General features: G+C 40.8%; 1 protein-coding gene across 1 annotated transcript in view; it reads left to right on the top strand.

The window, feature by feature from the left end:
• Window positions 1-9,462: 9,462 nt before the first annotated feature.
• LOC126268044 (uncharacterized) overlaps window positions 9,463-22,993 on the top strand; it is a 28,739-nt gene continuing 15,208 nt past the window's right edge. Inside the window, exon 1 of the mRNA XM_049973471.1 lies at window positions 9,463-9,482. The gene's annotated coding sequence lies outside the window, so the exon portion shown is untranslated. The remainder of the gene's footprint in view (window positions 9,483-22,993) is intronic.

The raw sequence follows: 22,993 nt of genomic DNA, 5'->3' as shown, positions 1-22,993 counted from the left end.
TTTGTCTTAGCTTCCCAGCACTTCCAATTAATTTCATTCCTAAGTGACTTGAATTTCTGTAGTGCTGAATTTCCCTGGATATTTTTGTACTTCTTTCCTTAATCGATCAGGTGAAGTATTTCTTCTGTTATACACGTTTTCTTCGCTGCTACCGTCTTTGTACCTATGTTTTCCTTCCTAACTTCTGTGACTGTCTTTTTAGAGATGTCCAGTCCCTTTCAACTGAACTGTCTATTGCGCTATTCCTTATCACAGTACCTACAGCCTCTGAGAAGTTCAAGCTTATCTCTTGATTCCTTAGTACTACCGTATCCTATTTCTTTGCTCACTGGTTCTTCCTGACTAGCCTCTTAAACCTCATCCTACTCCTCATCACTACTAAATTGCGATCTGAGTCTATATCTGCTCCTGGGTACGTCTTACAATCCAGTCTCGGATTTCGGAATATCTACTCGACAGTGATGTAGTCTAACTGAAATCTTTCCGTATCTCCAGGCCTTTTTCAATTTTATTTCCTCCTCTTGTGATTCTTGAACAGAGTATTCGCTATTATTACATTCAATTTATTGCCGAACTCAGTCTTTCTCTTCTCTCAGTCATACTACCAAGCCCATATCTTTCCGTAAGCCTTTCTTCTACTCCTTCCCCCACGACCGCATTTTAATCCCCGATGACTACTCATCTCCCTTATCCGTTCAATATCTTCGTATACGTTCTCTATCTCTTCATCTTTGGCTTGCGACGTCGGCAGGTATACGCAAACTATTGTTGTCGGTGTTGGTTTGCTGTCGATTCTGGTTAGAATAACCCTTCACTGAGTGTTCACAGCAACTCAGTTTTTTTCCTACCTTCATATTCATAACGAATCCTATTGCTGTTATATCATTCTCTGCTGTTATTGATATTACCACATTCTCGTATGACATCAGGAATCCTTATATTCATTCAATTTCACTTCACTGAGCTACACTATATCTAGATTGAGCCTTTGCATTTCCCTTTTCAGATTTTCTAGTTTCCCTACTACGTTCAAACTTCCGAAGTTCCACGCCCCGGCTCGTAGATCATTATTCTTTTGTTGGTTATTCAGTCTTTTTTGTGTGGTCACTTCCCCTTTGAAAGTTCGCTCCTGGAGATCCGAATGGAGGTCTATTCCAGAATCTTCTGCCAATAGAGATACCATCACAACACTTTTTCAGCTACAGGAACATGGCCTGCCGTTACACATTATGTGTTTTTCATGCCGTGATTTCTATTGCCTTCTCATCATTGCTGATTATTCCTTCTTGAGGAGCAGCTTCGCACTCCAAGGACAAGAGAGTGCTCTGAACCTCTGCCGTTCCTATGCCCTTTTTACAAGGCCCTATTCTGAATGAAGGTGACTTCCTATGCCGGAAGTCTTCGCCAGCCATTGTTGATGATTTTCATTCAAAATTTATCAGTGGCGGGATTCGAATACAGGACCGCGAACTCTTAGGATTATTAGTCAAAGACACTACACCTAGATCACTTGTAAATTCATAGTGAACGTTGATTACAGACATTGATTAAGAACCATATTAGTAAAAGATTGATGCTAATAAATGGATGAAGTGTTTTACCTCATTTCTTTTTCTTTAAGTAACTCGTCTCGTCACTTAAATCGATAAATTCTTCTTCTTTCTGTGCGTATTGTTGATGCACGCAAAGAGCAAATGAGTCAATAAGCGCCCCCTCATTAACTAAAAGAAGCAACGGTAGGTGCAACAACTGGCGACATCAATTTCACCACATTAGTGATTATCACTTCCGGAGAGAGTAATATTACTGTTTGCCGTACTATGAGACGACAGCCAGTGCTAGGCCACTATCTGTGTTGGTGTTCCGCCAATTGCTCATCTGCGCTATTCATTGGAGTAGTTTGCGGGGTAGGTATTACTTGCATTTGTAGAGACCTCAATGATTCACATTCTATTCGCCGACTTATTTTACAAGACATGATACCTGCAGCGGTTTATTCGTCTAAATCATTTCACGTTCCTCTTATTTCCATACATATTTGGTTTACATTTCAAAAATGTATCTATGCTTCACCATTAGTTTAGTACTCTGTTTTGACTTGCAATCGAAATTTTGCTACTTGTAGAAGTGTAGATACGGTTATGTTAACTTCGTGCTTCCAAGAAAAATGTGGCAAAATATTTACTACTTTCCCTATTTATTGATGATGCACAAGGCTATCAGTAAATCCTATATGGTGTAAGACCATCTTTATCAGTAAATCCTATATGGTGCAAGACCACCTTTATTGCTAAAGACAAAAGCAGATAAATTTTGCTTAGTGCAAGTTGATTTTATACTATTTCGCGCAATGAAGTTGTTCCAGTTCATCTACATCTACATCATTACTCTGCAATTCACGATTAAATGCCTGGCAGTGGGTTCATCGAACTACTTATCTACCGTTACACTCTCGAACGATGAGCGGAAGAAACTAGCACTTAAACATTTCTAGGTGATCTGTGATTTTTCTGATTTCATTCTGATGGTAATTTCTCCGTATGTAGGTGGGGTCAACAAAATATTTTTGCAATCGGGTAAGCAAGCTGGTGATTGAAATTTCATGAGAACATCCTGGCGCAACGAAAACCGCCTTTGTTTTAATAATTGTATCAGTAATTTATGTATCATGTCCATAGTCCATAGTCCTGTCTCCCCTATTTCGCGACAATACAAAAGAGGGCGGTGTAAGCGGTCTTTTTAGTATAGCACTTTCTAAGTGTTTTTCCAATAAATCGCAGTCTTTGCTTTGCTTTCTCTACAACATTATCTACGTGGTCTTTTCAATTTAAGTTATTTGTAACTGTTATACCTAAGTATTTAGGTCAATTTACAGTCTTTAGTTTTGAATTATTTATCCTACTACCGAAATTCAGCGGATTTCTTTTACTACTCTTGTGGATAACTTCTCACTTTTCATTACTTGAGTCAATTGCCCCTTTTCGCAAAACACATGTCACAGGTGAGCATCATCTCCCTTAATATTTTTTTCCCTATACAGACGACAGCGGCCCAATAATTAAAAGGATGTCTCAGGTGGAATAGTCAATATTCAAGGATCTAACAGGAACAATCATTCGAAACAAAAAGTCTAGTAAAAATGGGCTCTAAATTGCATACCTTAATAACTTCGAGCACTTGTTCAGCAGAACAGATGTGTTTCACAGTAGCAAAGATGAAAAAATGCTCATAGCTCTTTTCAGTGCCCATGAGTGCTACACGTTTTTGCTTCGAATGATCGTTCTCGCCATACCTGTGAATATTGGCCATTCCTCCTGGGACACCCTGTATACAGGAACGTTACTACTTGCAAAAGCGCTGTGCTTTGCTGGGGACAAAGCTTGAGCAGTTAAATGATCTTGGTCACCTAGTAGACTTCTCTTGGTCAAGAATGTCCTCTTTGCCTGTGCTAGCCTGCTTTTTATGTCCTCTTTGCTTCGTCCTTCATGGGTTACGAGGGCTGTCCAGAAAGTAAATTCCGATCGGTCGCGAAATGGAAACCACTGGGAAAAATCGGTAAAGCTTTGCACAGATGTGTTGGGCAGTGTCTCTATTATGCCCGTCGATCGTGTCGTGCTGCTCTTTTCAGTTTGGAGTGAACAGTGAGCACGTAAAGATTCATAGGGAATGGCGTCTTCCGCCAAGTATGAGGGCCACGTTAGAAATTTCGCCTGTGTTTTGCAACCCACATAACACAACTGTCGAGCAGTTCCTTCTTCATGCCAATTCTGGCCGCACACTGCAGGGGCAATGAAGACGCTCCTGCACCGTTTCCGATGAGATGTGTTTGCTCACCCACAATACAGTCCGTAATTGGCTCCCCTTGAGTCTCATCTCTGCTCACAAGAACCGCTGCCTATTAAGACAACATTTTTCCACAGACAACGAGCTGCAGACCATTGCAGGTAACTGGCCGAAAGCACATGCGGCTGTTTTCTATGACGAGGATATTGGAAAGTTGATACAACACTACGACAACACTCGAAGTTGGAGCGGCGACTACGTACAGAAGTAGGTGGATGGTGCACCTAACTGTTACAACTTAAACGTTTCTGGTTTTCACTGTGGTTTCAATTCCGCGACCGATCGGAACTTACTTCCTGGACAACCCCGTATTTTGCTTCCTGAACTTAATCTACTCATCACCAGTTTTGATATAAAGTTTCTCGCTATTATCAACAAGTTGTTGATAGATCCTGTTAGGATCAAAGGGTGATATTAATCCTTACCTGAATATATCGTGGAAGATAACAAGAACGACAATGCAAGGGCCGGCCGGAGTGACCGAGCGGTTCTAGGCGCTACAGTCTGGAACCGCGCGACCGCTACGGTCGCAGGTTCGAATCCTGCCTCGGGCATGGATGTTTATGATGTCCTTAGGTTAGTTAGGTTTAAGTAGTTCTAGGTTCTAGGGGACTGATGACCTCAGCAGTTAAGTCCCATAGTGCTCAGAGCCATTTGAACCATTTTTGACAATGCAAGGATTCTTCAGCCACAGAACGACGCGAGCAGTTCAGTGCACACTGTCGATTTTTCACTTTTTACTGCTCCTTCCTATGTCAGAAGTAACAAAGGACCAGTAAAAATCAGGTGTGGTATACAGATGTTCGTCAAAAGATCAACATCAAAGCAATATATCCCGCTGGTCGAAGGCCGTACTCTTGATTGTTTGAATTCCTATGGAATACACAAAAAAGGTCCATCCGCTGCGGATCCCTTTCAGTATCGTGTGGCTCTGCTACTAAACCATAAACGCACACACTAAAATTTTTGACATTAAACCGCACCATGATGCAGAACACCTCTCTTGCAGCGTCTGCCACTGGAATTAACTGAACATCTCCGTGGTGCTTTCGCGCTTATTAAATGAGCCCGTAACGAAACGTGCTGCTCTTCTTTGGAACATCTATTTCTTCTGCCGATCCTGTCTGGTACTGATCCTAGACTGACGAAAAATAATCAGGTGTTTGTCGAACGAGTGTAATCTAAATCTACATCTAAACTCCGCAAGCCACGTTGCGGAGTGTTCCGGAGGGTACTTTGTCACTTCCTCCTTTTCCTGTGCCAGTTGCGAATGATTCGAGAGAAGAGCGATTGCCGTTAAGCCTTCATGTTGACTCGAATCCCTAGAATTTCATGTTCATGGACTTTTCGTGAGCTATACCTAGGAGGAAGTAATGTATTTATTAACTCTTCTGGAACGAACGCTCTCGGAACTTTAGCAATAAACCATACCGTGATGCAGAGCGCCTCTCTTACGGTGGCTGCCGTTGGACTTCGTTATCATTTCTGAGACGCTTCCGAGTTTACTAAAATAACCTGTAACATAAAGCGCTGCTATTTTTTTTCTGCTTCTGTATCAATCCTATGCGTTGCGGATCCCATACTGAGGAGCAATATTCAGCAATCATACGATGAGCAATGCAATCATACAACAATGAGTCTTCCCGTCTGTGGTTCGTAATATACTACGTTTTGCCGCGCGGGGCAGCCACGCGGCCTCAGGGCGCTTTGTCACGGTTCGCGCGGCTCCCCCGGTCGGAGATTCGAGTCAAATGGTTCAAATGGCTCCGAGCACTACGGGACCTAACATCGGAGGTCATCAGTCCCCTAGAACTTAGAACTACTTAAACCTAACTAACCTAAGGACATCACACACATCCATGCCCGAGGCAGGATTCGAACCAGCGACCATATCAGACGCGCGGTTCCGGACTGAAGCGCCTAGAACCGCTCGGCCACATCGGCCGGCAGATTCGAGTCCTCCCTCGGGCATGGATGCGTGTGTTGTCCTTAGCGTACGTTAATAAGTTAGATTAAGTAGTGCGTAGCCCTAGCGACCGATGACTTCAGCAGTTTGGTCTCATAGGAACTTACCACAAAAATGTTACGTTTGTTTATCTTGAGGGTCAATTGCCAATCCCTGCAACATGCGTTAGTGTTTGGCTAATATAATAATAATGACATAATAACACGAATCGTAAAATTTGACTGAATAGTGAAAGGAAGGACGATTAGGATGTAAAGTTCTGTTTACGGCGAGATTATCAGGGAAGGAGCATAAACTCGGCTTGAAGAAGCATAGGGAAGGAAATCTGCTGTGTCCCCTTAAAACGTATCATCCCAGCATTTACCTTAAAAGATTTAGAGAAACGTGAGAAATCTATATCTGGAAGGTATAACGTGGATTAGAACCGCCTTTTTTGCTGAAGATGTACAGTCTACCAGTGGAAGACATACCTTGAAATTATAAGCACAAGAATAGTGAATAGGCTACTACAGCATAAAAAAATAAATAGTGGTTTTCTTCATGTGATCTCATAAATTAGTTCAAGAGTAGATGAAATGAACGGGTTTGTTTTTTTACGTTATCTGAGACACTGTTCGTCCTAAAATTAATATTTGACTTGTAATATTTTGTAAGTGTAATATACGCTACGGAAATTTTGACGGCAAAACAGAATACTGACAAGTGATAGAAAAATAAACGATTCTTGTAAGTTAGCGAAATAAAATAATTAGAGGACCTTCCCACAAAATGAAACCTGTAGGAAAGTTTCTGGCCGGGAGTTTGGCTCTTATTTTGCACCATCATTTAAGCTTTTCTTTTTGACTGCGTTTAACGTGTAAATTAGACAGCTAGCTAAAATAACACAGGTTGCAACTGTATCTGAACATCATCCGACTTGGTGCCAAACTAAGGACTCAATTTCGTCAGCTTTTATCGAGAAGCACGAACACTAGCCTTATGAATCGTTGTAAAATGTACAGACAGATCTTGATTAGGAAGTACCACACAATTGTTCAAAATTGATTACAGTTTTTCGATATTTACGAATACTCTCCTCTCCCCAATAACCGACGCTCTGGATGCCCTGGTCGACGTAGTACAGGCAATTTTCACTTATTTACAATCCTAGTTTCTGGAGTACATACCCTGAGATTGAAGTCTGCATAACAAAGTTATATGGAGAAACGGAACAGGAAAAAAGGAGCACGACACCAAAATCGTTATTGATCAAAAACGTGACAGAGATACAGCAACTATCTTTAATCATAGGCGTCTACAGGAAACCTTAGTAAAAAAAACATCCTTCTTCATTGCAGAGCTTGTTATAAAATTGTCATGACCTAGAACACTGTAACTGTTTTATGTTTCGGGTACGGAGCTTGTTTTCTAGTACTGTTGCATCAAAGATATTATTCATGTCTTCTGATGTACTATGATACGAGAAATCTACAACCACAGATTATAGTGTACAATACGGAAACAACATACTATAGGGTATCGTAGTTGTAATGTCTGGCTTACGTTACACCTTAAATACGTAATTTCTCACTACGCCATATTGACAATAGGGTCTATCTGTTACACAAACACGTGTCAAGGTTTTCTCAGATACCCTTAGAATTTTTACGGATCGAATTTTTGAACAAATTATGTAACTGAACCGTACAGGGTGGGTGGAGGTGGAGGAGAGATCAAAATCGTTTTACTTTAACTATTATGATATGAGGAAATCGTAATTGCTACATTTCCCTCTCTAACATATCCTGTGCTGTTCAGTTATAAGATTTGTTCCAAAAACGACTATGGAACCTGGAGGCAAGAGATAGCTGAGTGACATCAAAGGTGGCACTCTACAACCCATAATTCTGATTACGCACAATGTTTAGCTGCTTATTCAGTTGACATTGTGGAACGGTTCTTTGTATAAGCATCCCTCCTACACAAAAACGGAAAAAGTAAATAAACAAAGGAGCTTTTGTCATAATGTAAAGAAAACGACATCTCAGCTACAGCACAAAGTAAATATAAAATGGTTCAAATGGCTCTGAGTACTATGGGACTTAACTTCTGTGGTCATCAGACCCCTAGAACTTAGAACTACTTAAACCTAGCTAACCTAAGGACATCACACACATCCATGCCCGAGGCAGGAGTCGAACTTGCAACCGTAGCGGTCGCGCGGTTCCAGACTGAAGCGCCTAGAGCCGCCCGACCACTTCGACAAGCAAAGTAAATATAATTATGAAAGTGAAAAAGTGTTTGAGGATAAATCTATAGGTTCAAATCCAGTACATTGTGTTATTTAGATATTACATATGCTTTTTATTCCATAGATGCATAGTGAGGATCTAAAACATTTCATAAAACGAGCATACATACTACCTATGTACAAAAAATGTCGTAATGCCCCTACCACATATTCTAAGTGGCATGGTCCTCACGGATGTGGAATAACAGAAAAAACTGAAAATATTTTTGAAGACGTAATAACAAGCCTGTAAAAATAATGGTTATTGTAGCCGCATGTCATCAAATCAGCTGGCAACTTATTTACATTGATCACAGTACTGCACTGAAAATGTGAAGAAGTAAGATTTTACGTAATACGTTATTTGATATTTTAGTAATATCTGCATTAACCGATTCTACTAAGGAATTCATCAGTGCAGTAGAAGGAGTTGGAGCCAATAAATCTTTGAGGCTCGACTTAAAATGAGCTTTATCTGCAGTTAAACGTTGGAAAGATACTAAAACTGTGTGTTCCTGAAAAACAGGCGCCTTTCTGGACCAAAGTAAGTGACTTGAAATCTTTATGAAGATTATTCTTATTTCCAGCACTAATTCAGTGAACTGGGTTGTTGGTTTGGAAAAAAGATAAATTATTAACGACAAATGTCATGTATTCGGAAGCAGTAGACAGTGTCTCCAGTTTGTTGAACAGCACCCTGCATGACGTTCTTGAGTTCATACCACAAAATAATCTGTATTACACATTTTTGGAACCACTGCAGTTTGGACTGGTTCCGTATGACGTTATGGAATGAAAGTAAGCGAAACATGGTAGCTTTTTTTCTTTTTATATCATCTGTAATTTACAACGTCCGCATCGCAAATAAAGATTTGTTCAGGCGCTTCAACAGTTCTGTGGTATGCTTGCCACAGCTGAATTTAATATCAAGTTGTAATCGCTAGAATTTAACTCTGTCGACTTCTTATATCTGCTTATTATCACATGTTACACACTTACAGGGAGGGGGGAACACACTTTCTACAAATGGCTAATTGCTGTTATCACTTTTCTTTTGGTAAGAATTCACTTGTATTCTTGCACCGACACAGTCTCATCATGTCAATTTTTGACGAATTAGCACGTTACTTAGTACTTGCGTTCATCTCGGAATCTTTCCGAGACCAGAGAGAGACAGTGCGTATGGTTGTTCCGCATTTGGCCAGGGGCCAGGGCGCTGCTGCAGCCAAGTGGTGCCGCGTTCGACACCCGGGCGAGGCCCGTCCGGGGTGCTCGGCTTTCCCCCGGGCTCTCGGCCGCGGCTCTGCGGTTCCCGTTGCTTACGGTGCCGGCGAGTAGGGGGTGGCCCTATATAAACCGCCCCGGCGCTGCTGCTGACCACAAGCACAGCTGCACACAGCAAACGTGAGTACACGCTCGAGCGCGCGCTGCCGCATTCGCACCTCAGTCATCCTCCTCCAGTCACCCTATCACCAACTTGGTGTTTCGTACGATGTCAGCACATTTTTAAAATCGCATAATCTGATCCTACCACTGTTCCAAGCCTTCCGACCGTCTTAACGTTCAACGTTTGTTCTGGCGTTCTCTGCGAGTTCATAGGCAGTTCGTACGGTAGTTAAACTAGTAGTGCTACGTGCATAAAGAATCATTTTATCTTGAAACTCTTCCATTGGTCCGTTGTTGTTGTTGTTGTCTTCAGTCCTGAGACTGGTTTGAGGCAGCTCTCCATGCTACTCTATCCTGTGCAAGCTGCTTCATCTCCCAGTACCTACTGCAACCTACATCCTTCTGAATCTGCTTAGTGTACTCATCTCTCGGTCTCCCTCTACGATTTTTACCCTCCACGCTGCCCTCCAATGCTAAATTTGTGATCCCTTGATGCCTCAAAACATGTCCTACCACCCGATCCCTTCTTCTAGTCAAGTTGTGCCACAAACTTCTCTTCTCCCCAATCCTATTCAATACCTCCTCATTAGTTACGTGATCTATCCACCTTATCTTCAGTATTCTTCTGTAGCACCACATTTCGAAAGCTTCTATTCTCTTCTTGTCCAAACTGGTTATCGTCCATGTTTCACTTCCATACATGGCTACATTCCAAACAAATACTTTCAGAAACGACTTCCTGATACATAAATCTATATTCGATGTTAACAAATTTCTCTTCTTCAGAAACGCTTTCCTTGCCATTGCCAGTCTACACTTTATATCCTCTCTACTTCGACCATCATCAGTTATTTTACTTCCTAAATAGCAAAACTCCTTTACTACTTTAAGTGTCTCATTTCCTAATCTAATTCCCTCAGCATCACCCGATTTAATTTGACTACATTCCATTATCCTCGTTTTGCTTTTGTTAATGTTCATCTTATATCCTCCTTTCAAGACACTGTCCATTCCGTTCAACTGCTCTTCCAAGTCCTTTGCCGTCTCTGACAGAATTACAATGTCATCGGCGAACCTCAAAGTTTTTACTTCGTCTCCATGAATTTTAATACCTACTCCAAATTTTTCTTTTGTTTCCTTTACTGCTTGCTCAATATACAGATTGAATAACATCGGGGAGAGGCTACAACCCTGTCTCACTCCTTTCCCAACCACTGCTTCCCTTTCATGCCCCTCGACTCTTATTACTGTCATCTGGTTTCTGTACAAATTATAAATAGCCTTTCGCTCCCTGTATTTTACCCCTGCCACCTTTAGAATTTGAAAAAGAGTATTCCAGTCAACATTGTCAAAAGATTTCTCTAAGTCTACAAATGCTAGAAACGTAGGTTTGCCTTTTCTTAATCTTTCTTCTAAGATAAGTCGTAAGGTCAGTATTGCCTCACGTGTTCCAACATTTCGACGGAATTGACCCACAACTTTTGGTCCGTATCTGCACAAAAGTAACAATGGTGATTGTGGATCCGCCTTGATGCAAAACATTTTTGTTTTATTCGTTTTCTACCCAAAATTGTTGCAGCGCCAATATCGCCATCATCTATGCTTTTTTTCCTTTTTTCTAACCCATACAAAATTAGCATCGTTGTAGCGTTACAAAACATTATTGCATGTGTACTATTTGGTTCCAAATATTGTTTTCAGTGAATTGTAAAACTACATTCAAAGTATTACAAAACTATGTTCTGAATACAGATTTTGGATTCAAAAAGTTCACGTGTAATTATGTTTTCAACTGTTTATAAAGACGCTAATTTCGCATGTTTTGTAATAAAGATGGTGATATTGTCATAGAAAATAGTTTGCGAAGAAAATAAATAAAGGGAAAGTGTTTAGTATCAAGGCTGACCCACAACTTCCATTGCTTATTTGAATGAAATTTAGATGATACGTGTGTCCTGAGTCAAACCGAAATCTACCGTGTGATCAAAAAGTCAGTATAAATTTGAAAACTGAATAAATCACAGAATAATGTAGATAGAGAGGTACAAACTGACACACATGCTTGGAATGACAGGAGTTTTTATTAGAACCAAAAAATTCAAACGTTCAAAAATGTACGACAGATGGTGCTTCATCCGATCAGGATAGCACTAATTAGCATAACAAAGTAGGACAAAGCAAAGGTGATGTTCTTTACAGGAAATGCTCGATATGTCCACCATCATTCTTCAACAATAGCTGTAGTCGAGGAATAATGTTCTGAACAGCACTGTAAAGCATGTCCGGAGTTATGGTGAGGCATTGGCGTCGGGTGTTGTCTTTCAGCATCCCAAGAGATGTCTGTCGATCACGATACACTTGCGACTTCGGGTAACCGCAGAGCAAATAATCGCACTTAGTGAGGTCTGGGGAACCTGGGAGGCCAAGCATGACGATTGTCATGCGCAGTCGTTTTACTGTCCAGCGCCATCTGTCGGACAGTTTGTGAACTTTGTTTTTTTTTTCTTTTTGTTCTAATAAAACCCCATGTGATTCCAAGCATGTGTGTCAATTTTTACCTCTCTATCTACATTATTCCGTGGTTTATTAAGTTTTCAAATTTATACTGACTTTTTGATCACCCAGTGTTTATTTATTTATTTTATTTTTTGCTCCTTGATAGTTTACGTACTGAACTGAAATGTATGCGATATGGTATGACGGAAAGTGAGGAACATGAACCTTACCAATACATCACTGAAGAATTTAAGCTAGGTCCGTGCATAGATTTTGAATAGCAGGCGAAATGATTAAATCATCCACTGCAATATGTAAAAGACTCTCTGTCTTCCAATCGAATCAGCTGTGAATTAAAACGCATTGCGAACAACTTCCTGACTGAAAGGGCGCACATCAAATCTACGCAAAAATGTCTATTTGAATTTAGCGCGGCCAGAAAACGAAGGTTTTCTCAGCTAATTTCAGTGATGAATTCTTCTTGGGAAATCAGTCGAATAATATCATCGTGTTCAAGAGAAGTTTCGGCAAGTTTTTTACTTGTCATCTTCTGGCAAAGCACGTCACCGTGAAAGATTTCTTTCCGGGTATTTTTAACGCTTGTTTATTCTGTTATTTGCAATGGCAGTGTCGTGACGGATGCAGTAACTTACCAATTCTTTGTTGTTGTTGTAGTGAATTGGTATCACAGCCGTGATAAGGTGTCGCATCCGGCAGGAAGTTTACCAATGATTTAAACTAACTCACTACTTTAAATGTTACGTAAATGCGGATAGACCAGAAGTGGAAGTGACACTACTGTTAGAGTACATTTTTGCCTAGTTAGAAAATAAACCTTGTATTATTAGAGCACAGAATTAAAGCTCACTCTTGGAATGAGAAAGGTCAGAAAAGAAAATCGTTGTGTTCGTGTCAAAGGAACTATACCGCCGTTTGCCTTAAACTGTTTAGGCAAACCACGGAAAACTTAACTCCGATAGGTCGGACGGGGATTTGGATTGTTGTGCTTCCGAATGGGAGTAGAGTGTTTGACCATGAGCGACCTCCCGCAGGCTTATTGCAATAAATGACAAATTTTGAATGCAACAGACCTGCACAAACCTACGCCTGTGTAACCTGCACAGAATGCAGCGCACAATTCAGTTTCAATATTCGATGACGTATAGCAGCCATACCTGCACATAAACTCCTTCATGGCATTTGTGGTAATTTAGAACCTCTCACTGTAAAGTGTTACTTATGCACTCGTATATCATTGCATGTCTTTTTCTTTATAAAAAAAGTACACATTACGTATTAGCTCGTTCTTACAGCATATTTGGCGCACATGGACACACGGAAGCCGAGAAAAATAATAAAGCAACAGTGCGGATTTGTACTGATTGTCATAAGCGACTTCTAATCAAATTGCGTGCCAGTGGAGTATCGTCTCAGTTGTATCACTGGTTTCGTGATTTCCTGTCAGATAGACCGCAGTTCGTACTCACTGACGGAAAATCATCCAGTAAGACACAAGTAATATCTGGCGTTCTCCGAGGAAGTAGTATAGGCCATCTGCTGTTCCTGATCTACATAAACGATTTATATTAGAGCAGTCGTCTTAGATTTTTTTCGGATGATGCTCTCATTTATCATCTTGTAAAGTCATCAGATGATCGAAACGAATTGCAAAATGATTTAGCCTATATATCTGTGTGTTGCAAAAGTGGCAGTTGAATCTAAATAATGCAATGTGTGACGTCATCCACATAAGTACTAAAGTGAATCCGCTAAATTTCGGTTACACGATAAATCACACAAAAACTAAAGGCTGTAAATTCAGTCTAATGCTTAGAGATTACAGTCACGAATAACTTAAACTGGAACGAGCACATAGATAATTTTGTGGGAAAGCAAACCAAAGCCTGCGATTTATTGGCGGAATACTCAGAGAATGAGGCCATCGAAAATGTTCAAAGAAGGGAAGCTTGTCTTATTTTACCGCGAAGTAGGGGAAAGAGTGCTAGGGATATGAGGGATATGATACATGAATTGCTGTGGGAGTCATTAACAAAGGCGTTTTTCATTGTGACAGGACCTTCTCATCAAATTTCAGTCACCGTCTTTTGTTGACGGCCAACTACATAGGGAGAAATAATCATCATAATTTTAATAAGAGAGAAATCAGAGCTCGCACGGAAAGATTTAAGTTTTCGTTTTTGCTGCTCGCTGTTCGAGAATGGAACAGTAGAGAAGTGGCTTGAAGGTGGTTCGATGAACCCTCTGCCAGGCACTTAACTGCGAATTGTAGAGTAATCATGTGGATCTGGATGAGGATATAGATCTTAAGGATGCTGTAGGATTTGTTGAAACAGAGTATATCCAAATAGTTCTTCAACCATGACTAGTGGTTCTACAGTTCCAATATATTTTAGTCGTGTGCAGAGTAATAGTTATGGGAGCAGGCTGTAAAAAGGTTTCAAGCAGAATTTGGTAGAATCTATTTAAAAGTAAACACTCAGTTGAACGAAATACTTGACTTTGATAAAGCTTGCGCTATTATCTGCAATTGTAAATTTATTAGTTCTGTTTCATTTGTGATTTCGTTGAACTGATTGATTAATATGCTTTCAATGAGAACCGAATAAGTGAGCTGAGTTAAGGAATCATCTATTTCCTGGTCGAAATTGCGGTCAGGTTCGTTTTTTTATTTCTGTAACTGCATAATTCTTCAGCATCAACATTCAGTTTCTGTTTCTAAATTATGACAACAGCGAAGTATGCATGGATTCTGCTAAATGCGTACCAACAAGTGTTATTACCTTTTCTTTACTTGTTAAAGTGTCATGATTTTATTTCTTGTGTATGTGCCTGATACATCTTACAATATATGTCTGTGTGTGAAGTAAGTGTAAGGAGAACTGTAGTAATGGGGGTTTCAAACTATTCGCTAAGTTATAGTATTCTATGTAGAACGTGGAAAAAGGTGACAATTTTGTGTCATTTACTTGCTGGCTATGAAACTTCCGGAAATTACGTAATGAACCCTTAATATGTATTTTTTACTTTGCTTTGATGCCACTGTGAATTGTTTGCAATCACTTTGTGTGGCAAGACAACACTTTTTTCACTATGCCAACGAAACATGTCCCTCTGTTTGTAATTAGTACGACTCTTAATTATTACAGTTCGTAAATCTATTTCCACATTTTTTTTCTGTCCCTTAACGTATTTATAAGACTAATTCAGACTAGACCAGAGCACGAGAAGAGCTACAGACTTTTGTCATCTTAGTGTACGTGGGGTTGAGGTTATTTGGGACGCTGTGGGCTCTACGTTAAGCCATTAGCTTGAAGTAAAGTAGGAAAACCGCAGATATACAAGGGCGATTTTCTGTACAGCTATGCAGTGTGATTCCATAACGATGTTACAAATTTTCATGGATGACGGAGAAGCGTAAACGTATCAATTTGAGACAAGGGACCCAGATCCTGAAAGGACCGACTCCAAAGTTACAAGCGAAAATCGTTCTGATGCCTCTGACAATGGACCTCTTCTACTGCAAGCTCTGCCTTCCAGATTTTGGGAGGAGGCAGTGTGTACAAAAACAAGAAAAAAATCGAGTAAACATGGACTCTAAAGTAGGCCTACATGCCTTAAGAGCTCTGAGCTTTTGTTCGTCTTCGCTACTGTGAAATCTCTTCTACTGAACAAGTACTCATGGCTCTTAAGGTATGCATTTTAGTGCCCATGTTTATTAGCCATTTTTTTGTTTGCTCAATACTACTTCCTCAATAAATGGAAGGCAAAGAGCTTGGAGCAGATGAGGTTCATTGCAAGAGGTATCAGAACTACACCACTGGCCATTAAAATTGCTACACCAAGAAGAAATGCAGATGATAAACGGGTATTTATTGGACAAATATATTATACTAGAACTGACATGGGATTACATTTTCACGAAATTTGGGTGCATAGATCCTGAGAAATCAGTAGCCAGAGCAACCACCTCTGGCCGTAATAACGGCCATGGTACGCCTGGGCATTGAGTCAAACAGAGCGTGGATGGCGTGTACAGGTACAGCTGCCCATTCAGCTTCAACACGATACCACAGTTCACCAAGAGTAGTGACTGGCGTATTGTGACGAGCCAGTTGCTCGGCCACCATTGACCAGATGTTTTAATTGGTGAGAGGTCTGGAGAATGTGCTGGCCAGGGCAGCAGTCGGACATTTTCTGTATCCAGAAAGGCTCGTACAGGACCTGCAACATGCTGTCGTACATTGTCCTGCTGTAATATAGGGTTTCACAGGGAACTAATGAAGGGTAGAGCCACGGGTCGTAACACATCTGAAATGTAACGTCCACTGTTCAAAGTGCCGTCAATGCGAACAAGAGGTGACCGAGACGTGCAACCAATGGCACCCTATACCATCACGCCGGGTGATACGCCAGTAAGACGATTACGAATACACGCTTCCAATCTGCGTTCACCGCGATGTCGCCAAACACGGATGCGACCATCACGATGCTGTAAACAGAACCTGGATTCATCCGAAAACATGACGTTTTGCCATTCGTGCACTCAGGTTCGTCGTTGAGTACACCATCGCAGGCTCTCCTGTCTGTGATGCAACGTCAAGGATAATCGCAGCCACGGTCTCTGAGCTGATAGCCCATGCAGCTGCAAACGTCGTCGAACTGTTCGTGCAGATTGTTGTTGTCTTGCTAACGTCCCTATTTGTTGACTCAGGGAGCGAGACGTGGCTGCACGATCCGTTACAGCCATGCGGATAAGATGGCAGTCATCTCGACTGCTAGTGACAGGAGGCCGTTGGGATCCTGCACGGCGTTCCGTATTACCCTCCTGAACCCACCGATTTCATATTCTGCTAACAGTCATTGGATCTCGACCAACGCGAGCAGCAATGTTGCGACACGATAAACCGCAATCGCGATAGGCTACAATCCGACCTTTATTAAAGTCGGAAACGTGATGGTACACATTTCTCCTCCTTACACGAGGCATCACAACACAGACAACGCCGGTCAACTGCTGTTTGTGTATGAGAAATCAACACGTTGTAGGTGTCGCCACCGGCGCCAACCTTGTGTGAATGCTCTGAAAAGCTAATCATTTGCATATCACAACATCTTCTTCCTGTTGGTTAAATTTCGCGTCGGTAGCACTTCATCTTAGTGGTTTAGCAATTTTAATGGCCAGTACTGTATTTTAGTGTATAGCTTTAAACCTGGTTGTTTCCGGACCAGAGTCCCTCACCTCAGACTAATACATTTACGCTTTTCCATTATCCCTGGAAGATCGTAACATCATCACGGAATCACTGGACAGAAAATCCTCTATCGTATGTTTGCGATTTCCTTACTTTACTTGAAGCTCATTGCGGACGTAACGCTCACTGCGGCACTAGGCCCTCTTCAAAGTGTCCTCATCAGTCAGAACCACAAATACACTGGGGTGACAAAAGGCATGGGATACCTTCTGATATGGTGTCGGAGCTCCTTTTGACCGGTGTAGTTCCGCAGTTCGATGTGGTATGGACTCAACAAGTCGTTGGAAGTCCTCTGCAGAAATATTGAGGCATGCTGCCTCTACAGCCGCCCACAATTACGCAAGTGTTGGCGGTGCAGGATTTTGGGCGCGAACTATCCTGGCGATTACGTTCCATAAATGCTCGATGAGATTCATGTCAGGCGATGTGGATGTCAAACCATTGGTTCGAACTGCCCAGAATGTTTTTCAAACCAATCACGAAGAAATGTGGCACTGTTTGGGAACATGAAGTCCATGGATGGATAAGAAAATGTCTCCAAGTAGCTGAACCTAGCCATTTGCAGTCAATGATCGTCTTAGCTGGACCAGAGGCACCACACCATTCCACGTAAACACAGCTCACACCATTATGGAGCCATCACCAGCTTGCACAGTTCTTTGTTGACAGTCTGGTTCCATTGCTTAATGCGGTCAGCGCCACACTCGAACGCTAGTGGATTAGCTCTTACCAGCTGAAATTGGGACTATATGATCAGGCTAGTCGTCTCCCACGTCGTTCGTCTTCTGCCACAATCCATTAACGCCAGATTTCACCCCACTGTCATAACGGATACATTTGTCTTACGTCCCACATCGATTTCTCCGGTTATTTCGCGCAATATTGCATGTCTGTTAGCACTGTAAATTCTAAACAAACGCCTTTACTCTCCGTCCTTAAGTGAAGTCCGTCGGCCAGTGCGTTGTCCGTGGTGATCGGTAAATTTCTGAAATTTGGTATTCCCGGCACACTCCTGACACTGTCTCAACAATGTCTGACGTACGATACAAAACTTGATTGTTCTACCAGCTGGATGAAATATCAGCAAACCCAACAAACACTTTCTTACTTCAAGAAGAGTTGCCCCAATATATGATTTCTAAGACATGTGTGAATGAAAATGAAAACCAAGTCAACTTTTTTACGTTTTCATCTCCAAAATCTTAGACGTCTGAGAATGTCTGTAACATGTAACTTCCAGTTCGCGTTATTATCAATGTAAACACCTAAGAATTAATAATACTGTGTTTCATTTACTGATTATTGCTAACAGTGTGGTCAGGTCTTCGCACTTCAGAATTACGTGAACCGTGTTTTAACTAAATTTAGCGACATCCATTTGCAGATAATCTGTTATTAACTTTCAATAAAATTCTGTTTACATTTTGAAGTGTTGAAGTTCTTTCCTTAGTCCTTATAGAATACTGAATAGCCTGTGATCCTAAATTCTTTTCATTATTTTTATTACTGATTTCTATTTATACCATCATCATCGTGGAGTGGTCTTAGGAGCCTTGCCACGGTTCGCGCGGCTCTCCCCTTCGGAGGTTCGAGTCCTCCCTTGGGCATGTGTGTGTGTGTTGTCCTTACCTTAAGTTAGTTTAAGAGATTAACTAGTGTATAAGCCCAGGGAGCGGTGACCTCAGCAGTTTGGTCCCATAGGAACTTACCACGAATTTCCAATTTCCATCATCATCAAACATATCTTTCATTCTAAACTTTTACATAAAACATCACCGTCAACAGATATAATGACAGAATGAAACAGTAATAAATTGATAATGAGTCGGTTTATCTGTTGACACTGCGTATTTTGACTATATGGCTTTAATGATTTCTGTAATAGTTTAGAATGAAAGACATATATGATGGTGATAGTATATATCGAAATAAAATAAAGGAAAAAAAATTGAGGCCAAAGATTGTGTCGCTTTTGTCCTTCAGTGTAATGAAGTTACATTTAATAATTTCTCCGTTAGGCTTATAATACTTGTTTCATCAGCAAAGCGAACTATTTCAGCTACTTGGATGTATGATGGCAGATCATTTATACATAAGACAAGAAGAACAGCGGAATCACTATCGATGCCTGTGTTATATTTGCAGTGATTATTCGCCATTCTGAAGATGCTGTTTAGTTGCGTAAACTCTCTGGGTTTTCTTAGTGTGGCACTCTACATCCTTTCCGTTAGACAGGTATATAAAAAGAAAATAGCGGTTCAAATATCGATCACTGTGACTCACTTATAGTGATCATTCCCATTCTGAAGATACTACTTTTTGGTGTACACTCCCTGGGTTTCATAATGCCATACACTGAATCCTTTTAGTGAAATAAGATGTAAACCAATTACTAGCAAGATAACAAATATTTGAGCTTTTCTAGAAGAATGTTGTGAACTGCAGAATCCAATGCTTCTGAGAAGTGAGAGAAAATACTTCAGTAATCATTAATATCTGCATGTACGTTTGCATAACTACTCTGCAGTTCAAGGCTGCGGTTTCATCGAACCACTTTCAGTTCCACTCTCGAAAAGCACGTGGAAGAAACATTCATTTAAATCTTACCGTGCAAACTCTGGTTTCTCTTATTTTATCGCAGTAGTAATTCCTCCCTATGTAAGTAAAGACAACAAAATATTTACACATTCGGAGGAGAAAGTTGTATGAAATTTCGTGAAAAGATTTCACGACAACGAGAAACGCCTTTGTTTTAATATGCGCCACCCCCACTCACGTATGATGTCCGACAATCTCTTCCCCTTTCCACGAAAATACAGAACAAGCTGCCATTCTTTGAACATTTTCGATGTGCTCCATCAGTTCCATTTGGTGAAGATCCCAGACGGCGCAGTAGCGGTCCAAAAGAAGACGGACAAGTGAACTGTAAACAGTCTCTTTAGCAGATTTGTTTCATCTTCGAAGTGTTCTGCAAATTGTACGTAGTAGTTGGCTCGCCTTCCCCAGAACATTTTCTACGTGAACGTTGCACTTTAAGTTGTTCGTAATTGTAATCCATAAGTATTTAGTTGAACCGCCAACCTTCATATCTATGAGATTTATCGAGTAATCGAAATTTAACGGATCCCTTTTAACACTCATGTGGGCGACGTCATATTTTTTACTGTCTAATAAATTTGATTTTTAACAAACTGGCGGCTGTATGACTGAAAAGTCAAGTTTTTTCGACGAAGAAAGTGTCTTCCAAAAAGGGGCATCAAAAAATTAATTTAAAGTGTACAAAACGTACAAAAATGTATAATGTAGTTGCACATATATTTCAAGAGTTACAGTTCCAACCAAATTAAAAAATGTTGATTAACTGACTTCCGATTACCAATCGAAGGGTTATTTGCAGGACTGGGATGATGTTTTAGGTCTTCTTCTATCCGTATAAATACATTTCTCTGTCATTTTCAAGCACTCAGGTTTTTTTTAAAGGCACACAACGCCTCTTTAGTGTTTTATTGTTTAATTAAGTACAACCCAATTCATGTATTTAATTTTATATCTTTAACATATACTGCAGGATACTTAACATGTTGTCAAGCTCAAAGTTGACCATAATTTGAGAAACTCTGACCTTGACAAGGTGTTAAATGTTGATATATGTTAAAGATATAAATTTAAATACTTGGAAATGACAAAGGAGGTCGAAACCTAGGTTGCCTAGGTTGTATTTAAATAAACAATAATACGGTAAAACGGAAGCGTGTTCGTTTAAAAAATACTATATGACTGTTGCTCAGCAACAACGAAAACTGTTGGTCAAGTTTCGCTTCGTATAAAAAACAAACGAAATAACAAGTTAAGCAGACGCGAGGCAAGCACGTACTTTTAGACTATTTAACATAAACGTATCATGTTACGAAGAGAGATCATGTTGAGAATGGTATTTCAGTCGATAGTAATGCTCTCTGTGGTACATCGGAAATTAACAGGACCCCTACTCCGTCGGTAACTATTACAGTACTATATCGGTTACATTCGAGTGTTCAGATTCGCCAGACTCTCATCCACTAAATCGTGGTTATAACATATTTTAACATTTATGGCACACTTTATATGGATAATCTTAAAGACAGACTTTCTAGGAACATTTTTAGCCAGTAAAAAAGCTAACGTATAAGAATTTCTGCCCTGTACTTCTATCCCCTTAACGTGCTTTTTCTGCAGCGTTAGTGTGTACTTCTAAGTTACTCATGTTGGCAGCTGTTCTTTGATTCGAATTGTCGAATGTTTAATTCATCTTCTTTGGTGATGGAATTTCGGAAAACCATGGGAGAGCCAGTCCTGACAAAACTCTACTGTCTGGTAAGCAATACCCTGAGAGTTCAAGAAGAATATAATAATTTCAATCCCAAACAAAGCAGGTGTTGACAGATGTGAAAGTTACCGAACTATCAGCTTAATAAGTCACGGCTGCAAAATACGAACGCGAATTCTTCACAGACGAATGGGAAAACTGGCAGAAGCCGACCTCGGGGAAGATCAGTTTGGATTCCGTAGAAATATTGGAACACGTGAGGCAATACTGACCCTACGACTTATCTTAGAAGATAGATTAAGGAAAGGCAAACCTACGTTTCTAGCATTGGTAGACTTAGAGAAAGTTTTTGACAATGTTGACTGGAATACTCTCTTTCAAATTCTGAAGGTGACAGGGGTTAAATACGAAAAGCTGTTTACAATTTGTACAGAATCCAGGTGGCAGCTATAAGAGTCAAGGGACATGAAAGGGAAGCAGTGGTTTGGAAGGGAGTGAGAGAGGGTTGTAGCCTCTCCCCGATGTATCACTGCGCGAGTGTGATACGCGAGGAATAAAGGTTCTACGTTAGCAGCAATCTCATTGGCTGCGTTACATATTAATACGCGGATGGGCGGAAGCAGAATTTGGTCCATCTCTTTGGCAGCGCCATCTCGTAATGCCGAGACGGACGAGCGCTGCGCCTGCGCTGTTGTGCTTAGCGGGGCGCGTTCTAGTGGGAACTATGTACACAACAGAGCGTAGCCATGTATGGAAGTGAAACATGGCGATAAATAGTTTGGACAAGAAGAGAATAGAAGCTTTCGAAACGTGGTGCAACAGAAGAATGCTGAAGATTAGATGGGTAGGTCACATAACTAATGAGGAGGTATTGAATAGAATTTGGGGCGAAGAGAAGTTTGACTAGAAGAAGATGGTTCAAATGGCTCTGAGCACTATGGGACTTAACATCTGTGGTCATCAGTCCCCTAGAACTTAGAACTACTTAAACATAACTAACCTAAGGACATCACACACATCCATGCCCGAGGCTGGATTCGAACCTGCGACCGTAGCAGTCACGCTGTTCCGGACTGAGCGCCTAGAATTGCGAGACCATCGCGCTGGCACTAGAAGAAGAGATCGGTTGGTAGGACATGTTCTGAGGCATGAAGGGATCGCCAATTTAGTATTGGAGGGCAGCGTGGAGGGAAAAACTCGTAGAGGGAGACCAAGAGATGAATACACTAAGCAGATTCAGAAGGATGTAGGTTGCAGTAGGTACTGGGAGATGAAGGAGCTTGCACAGGATAGAGTTGCATGGAGAGCTTCTAACAATACCACCACCTGCAAAGTAGGTTACAGATCAAATTAATTATGTTGCTCACGCAGCATATGTTTGCTTTATCGGGCAACAACAAAGTTATTGACTGTGGATGGCATCGTGAGAATGGAAATAATGAAGTCACTGTAAA

This window comes from Schistocerca gregaria, chromosome 4 (genome assembly GCF_023897955.1).
Source record: "Schistocerca gregaria isolate iqSchGreg1 chromosome 4, iqSchGreg1.2, whole genome shotgun sequence".
Taxonomy (NCBI): Eukaryota; Metazoa; Arthropoda; class Insecta; order Orthoptera; family Acrididae; genus Schistocerca; species Schistocerca gregaria.
The sequence above is the reverse complement of the archived record's forward strand: the minus strand, read 5'-3'. Positions and strand labels throughout refer to the sequence as shown.